This window comes from Arachis ipaensis, chromosome B2 (assembly GCF_059453495.1).
Source record: "Arachis ipaensis isolate K30076 ecotype BB chromosome B2, ASM5945349v1, whole genome shotgun sequence".
Lineage (NCBI taxonomy): Eukaryota > Viridiplantae > Streptophyta > Magnoliopsida > Fabales > Fabaceae > Arachis > Arachis ipaensis.
This window is the reverse complement of record NC_142437.1, coordinates 68,019,371-68,025,370: the sequence shown is the minus strand read 5'-3', so window position 1 is coordinate 68,025,370 and position 6,000 is coordinate 68,019,371. Positions and strand designations below refer to the sequence as shown.

General features: G+C 40.5%; 1 non-coding gene across 1 annotated transcript; it reads left to right on the top strand.

Moving 5' to 3' along the window:
* The first annotated feature begins 2,135 nt into the window (after positions 1–2,135).
* On the top strand, positions 2,136–2,239 carry LOC148574252 (small nucleolar RNA R71). Its single transcript, XR_015905637.1, has one exon. It is a non-coding gene; the product is annotated as a small nucleolar RNA R71 (small nucleolar RNA).
* The last annotated feature ends 3,761 nt before the right edge of the window (positions 2,240–6,000 follow it).

The following is a 6,000-nucleotide window of genomic DNA, read 5'->3' as shown; positions in this document are numbered from 1 at the left end:
TGACGGTTGTCCCTTGTTAGGGTGGATTGTAGTGCTTGACGTCTTCTCCTCTCACTATGAAAACGTCCCCACTTGATTCATTCATGACCTCTAAATGTTCCATAGAAAGAACTTTCCTGATTGTGAACACTTGAGGGAGCTGGGAAGGAATGGTTTTGAGGCCAGGTGGGATTGGCAGATAATGACTTGATATCACGTTATCTCCCGGAGAAAAACCTTCAGTGGGAATTTTCTTGTTTCTCCACCCTCTTGGCAATCTCCCTATCACTCTTCCCTTTCTCTTGAGGATTTCTTCATTGATCCTTATGTCAGGAGGATCCTTCTGATCTGTTTCCACTGATTCTTGTGGCTTTAACTCTTGCAACTCTTGTTTGCCTTCCAAGGACTGTTTTAGAGTTTCAGCTGCTGGATTACTTTCCTCCAAACACAGTTGGCTACTATCATCCTTAGGCTTTTCAGGTTCTGGTTCAGGCTCAGATGCAGGTTTGAAAACTTTGAAAATGAGCTGTTCATCACGTATTCTCAGAATTAGCTCTCCTTGTTCTACATCTATGAGCGCTCTAGTGGTGGCTAGAAATGGTCTGCCCAGAATGATAGGGTGTAAGTAGCTTTCCTCCATGTCCACAATGACAAAGTCTGTGGGGAAGTAATAATCCCCCACTTTCACCAGCACATTTTCAACTACCCCTTCAGCTTGCTTCTGAGTTTTGTCAGCCAGTTGTATGATTACATCAGTGGATCTCACCTCATTCAGTTGTAGCCTCTTCATAAGAGTTAGAGGCATCACATTTATGCTAGCTCCTAGATCACAGAATCCTCTGTCAATTTTTGTTTCCCCTATGATGCAAGGGATATGAAAACTTCCTGGGTCCGTTTTCTTAGAGAGTGTGTCCTTCTTGATGAGAGCACTGCATTCTTTGTTCATTGTTACCGTTTGTCCTCCCTTCAAAACTCTTTTCTTGCTTAACAATTCCTTTAAATACTTGATGTGTGTAGGCATTTGATGGAGAATCTCAAGAAAGGGAATATTGACATGGAGAGAGTTAAATGTCTCTAAAAACCTTGAATAGGTTTTCCCTTTTTCACCTCCTCCTAACCTCTGAGGAAATGGTGCTTTTGGTTGGTATATTTCCAGCATGCCTTTTTGCAGTTCCTTGGCTTGCTCAGTTCCACTTTCCTGCTCAACTTCTTCCACACCTTCCTTCAAGATTTCTGGCTCCTGCTCTGAGGGCCTGATTCCTTCTTCTTCTGAAACTTCCTTCAATATGGTGATGGCCTTGCATTCTTCCCATCTCACTCTCTTTTGTTCCCCTTTAGGATTCTTTTCTGTGTCACTAGGGAACACTGCAGTTGATTTGACGGCCTGTTGAGATAGCTCTCCTACTTGAGACTCCATCCTCTTGAGTTTTTCACCATGGCTTCTTAAGGTAGCTCTCACATCATCCCTGAAGCTTTTCAATTCGGTTATGTCTTGACTCATGGTTGCCATCATTCCTTCTATCCGGTTTAATTGATCTTGAAATTGTTGGTTCGGATTATGTTGGGTAGGTTGATTATTTTGGCCATGATATGGTGGTTGGGAGTAAGTGTTTTGTGTGGCTTGGTATGATCTTTGGTTGGAATTTTGGTATGTGGAATTGTTATGTTGGTTGTGGTTGTAAGGTTTGTGGTTTTGTGGTTGGGTTTGTTGGTTCCCCCACCCAAAGTTTGGGTGATTTTTCCATCCTGGGTTGTAAGTGTTGGAATGTGGATCATATGATTGCCTTTGTTGGTTTCCCACATAGTTGGCCTCTTCCCAATCACCTCCTTCAATGCTTACTTCCTCTTGATCTTGTGTGTGTATTGCAGCCACTTGCTTTGTTTCTAATTGCCTGGTAAGCTCTGCTAGTTGCTTGGCAAACACCTTGTTTTGGGCTAGAATTGTATCAACATGGTTCAGCTCCATGACTCCCTTAGTGTTGTGCCTTTCTGATGCATAGTAGTACTCATTCTCAGCCACTGTCTCAATCACTTCAATGGCCTCTTCCACAGTCTTTCTCCTGTTCAATGAACCTCCTGATGAATGGTCTACAGCCTTCCTTGATTCATAAGAGAGTCCATCATAGAAAATATGCAATTGCACCCAATCATGGAACATGTCTGGTGGGCATTTCCTTGTCAAATCCTTGAATCTCTCCCATGCCTCGTAGAGAGTTTCACCATCTTGTTGTCTAAAAGTTTGAACCTCAGATCGAAGCCTATTGACCTTTTGTGGGGGGTAGAAACGTGCCAGAAACTTGCTTTCCACCTCATCCCATGTTGTTAGACTCCCCCTTGGAAATGATTCCAGCCACTTAGCTGCTTTGTCCCTAAGTGAAAATGGGAACAAAAGCAGTTTATAGGCATCTTCCTGGACTCCATTAGACTTCACAGTGTCACAAATTCTCAGGAATTTTGTGAGATGTTGGTTTGGGTCTTCATTAGCACTTCCACCAAATGAACAATGATTCTCCACAAGTGATATTAGCTGTGGTTTGAGCTCAAAATTGTTGGCCTGAATGGGTGGTTTCTGGATGCTGCTACCACAATTCCCAGAGATTGGGTTTATGTATGAACTAAGAACCCTCCTCTCAGGAATGGCATTGTTTCCATCAGCTCTCTCATGGTTGTGAACTTCTCTATCCATGTTGAGGTCTAGAGCTTCCTCAAAATTGTCCTCAGATTCTCCTTCAGATTCTTCTTCTCCCACTACTCTCTTCCCTCTTGCTTCCTTTCTCAGTCTATGAAGGGTCCTCTCTGGTTCGGTATATAGAGGAGTTGATGTCTCTCCTCTCCTACCTGTCATACAAGAACACAGCACAGGCAACAAACAAGTGAAATACTCTTGGTTAATGGAAGAGTATGGTTAGAGCAATTGAGGAATTAATTCAAACAGTTAGTGAGTCAGTGAGTTAGTTGCTTGAATTTAAAGGCATAAAGAAAGAAAACATGTGCAGAAATTAAAATTCAACAAGTAACTTGTACTGAATTAATCAAAACAAAAAAATGCTCAATCTAGTTAACTTCCAATTGGAGAATTGTCAATCGAAAACCAATCCCCGGCAACGGCGCCATAAACTTGATGCGCATAAACTAGTTATGCTACGATTTAGGAAATTGCACGATCGGCAAAATTCCTTCCGGCAAGTGCACCGGTTATCGTCAAGTAAAAACTCACAATAGAGTGAGGTCGAATCCCACAAGGATTGGTTGAGTGAGCAATTCGGATTAGAAGTGTGTTCTAGTTGAGCGGAATCAAGATTTGAGATGAGAATTGCGGAATGTAAAATTGGCGGGAAAAGTAAATGACAAGAAAATTAAATGGCGGAATCTTAAATTGCATGAATTAAAGAGCAGAAACTAAATTGCTGAAATTAAAAGGGAATGGGGGTTGATTGCATGAATTGATTTGCAGAATGTAAAGAGAAGATGGAAATCAGAATTGGGGGATTCATTGGGTTATAGGAGATATTGAGATCTCCGAATCAAAACATGTTTATCTCTTCCTCAAGCAATGCGTTCATTGAATTTTGCTTGGCAATCTTATATGATTGGATCCCAATCCCTTGGCTCACCAATACTCTCTAAAAATGAACAAATTCCCAATCCCTTGGTTTAAATGTTCATAAGAAGAGATGATGCTCGATCACTGATTATACCACACAGTTTCATGAACCACAATTTGGTAGGATTACATGTCACAATATCCATCCAAACCCCAATCCAATTCACTGTGAGAAAGCTTCTCTAGCATGAATCCTCCATTCCTTTCCCAAGGTTCCGAAGGATTCCAATTATGGGTAGTTTCTTTCCCAAGACAACTACCCAATGGAGTTAGATCGAGAAGCTTTCTAACAAAATTCAAGAGAAAAGATTGAAGAAGAAGATAAACTATTATTGATTCATTGAATTACAATAGAGCTCCCTAACCCAATGAAAGGGGGTTTAGTGAGTCATAGCTCTGAATTCAATTACAAAGATATGAAAACTAGCTAAACGTGAAGGTAAAAGTTCCAAAAGTCCCCTTTCTAACTTCATTTCTATCCTATTTATACACTTTCTATATTGAGCTTCTGTTGTGTTTCTTGGGCTTTGAGGCCTCTCCCTGCTTTCCTTTTGCCTTGGGTTTATGATCCATAATCTTGATGAGGCTGCTGATCCAAATTCTGTAACATTCATTGAGCCAACTTAGTGATAATCAAATAATGGCACATGACTCAATAAATTGAAATTTCAGACTCATCAATCCTTCAGGCCCAATCCCATAAACCATGATATTCAATTGGGTTTCATACCAGAGTAAGTTTAAGTTAATGTTTGTGCTCAAATACTAACTTAAACCACAATATTTTTGGTCCAGAAACCTTTTCCAAGAGTGGCGTTTAAGTTGCAGTTTAAGCTTAAACTGCAGCTTAAACGCCAGACACTTCCAGTGAGGCCTTTTGTAGAAGCACGTTTAAGCTTCAGTTTAAGGTTAAACTGAAGCTTAAACGTGGAAATGGAAGAAGGCAGCCCTGGAGAGTCATGTAGTCGAACACGTTTAAGCTTCAGTTTAAGGTTAAACTGAAGCTTAAACGTGGATATAGGAAGGGCAGCCCTGGAGGTCGAACACGTTTAACCTCCAGTTTAAGGTTAAACTGGAGGTTAAACGTGGAAATGGAAGGAGGCATCCTGGAGGTCGAACACGTTTAACCTCCAGTTTAAGGTTAAACTGGAGGTTAAACGTGGAAGCTTAGAAGGGTAGCCCTGGAGGTGTCGAACACGTTTAAGCTCCAGTTTGAGGTCAAACTGGAGCTTAAACGTGGAAATGGAGAGAGCAACCCTGGAGGAGAGTTCTTGGTCGAACACGTTTAAGCTCCAGTTTGAGGTCAAACTGGAGCTTAAACGTGGAAATGGCTCCCTGGTGCTTTTCCCATTCTGGCGTTTAACCTCCAGTTTAAGGTTAAACTGGAGGTTAAACGTGGAACTCCTTCCTGAGTGGCATTATCATTCTGGCGTTTAACCTCCAGTTTGAGGTCAAACTGGAGGTTAAACGTGGAATGCTTCTTTGGTGAGACTTTTCATTCTGGCGTTTAACCTCCAGTTTAAGGTTAAACTGGAGGTTAAACTTCAATTCCAGCATTTCTTAGCCTTCATGATTCTGGCGTTTAAGCTCCAGTTTAGGCTTAAACTGGAACTTAAACTCCACATGTGATATTCAAGCTTCCTTTATTGATTTTGTTGCTTCCTTGCTTAGCCTCTTCTTCCCTGAAATCATCCAAACAATTGCATCAAAGTCTTGCAAAATTTCATGAGAAATCTTCCATTCATAGCATTCAAGTAATATAACTAAAACTCATGGAATTTGCATAAAAATCATACTGTTTGGATGGTTCATTGCTTTGTTCTTCATTTAACCTTTTTTGGTTACTTTAAGCTCAAGAAAATGCATAAAACAACTAAAACTAACAGAAAAATGCTAGTGAAACTAGCCTAAGATGCCTTGGCATCACAACACCAAACTTAATACTTGCTTGTCCCTAAGCAAGTCCTGAGTTATTTGAGAAGAAAGTATGAAACAGAAAGCAATTACATTTGCTATATTAGCAAGCATTTGAAGTTCATCAGAAGGGTTTTATGCAGAAAGTTGCAGCATCACTTTTTCATACTTATCAGGTAAGATTATCACTTTTTCATTGCATCCATCAAACACTGCTATGGCCTCTTGTTATTCTTATGTCTTTGGCACTTTTCTCTTCTTTGTTTTTCTTTTCTTTTTCTTAGAGCTACTTTGCTCCTTGTTTGCTTAGTGTCATGTGTTGCACAAGCCTTTGGCATTTTCTTTTTCTTATCAGTGCATTACACATATCCACTTTAGGCATTTTAGTTCACATTTCTTCTTGAGACATTGGTGCCCAGCACCTCTTTGTGTGACTAAATGTTTTGTATTTAGGTTGCTCTTGATAATGGACTTTTGGTTGATAATCCCGGGTTAGTTAACCC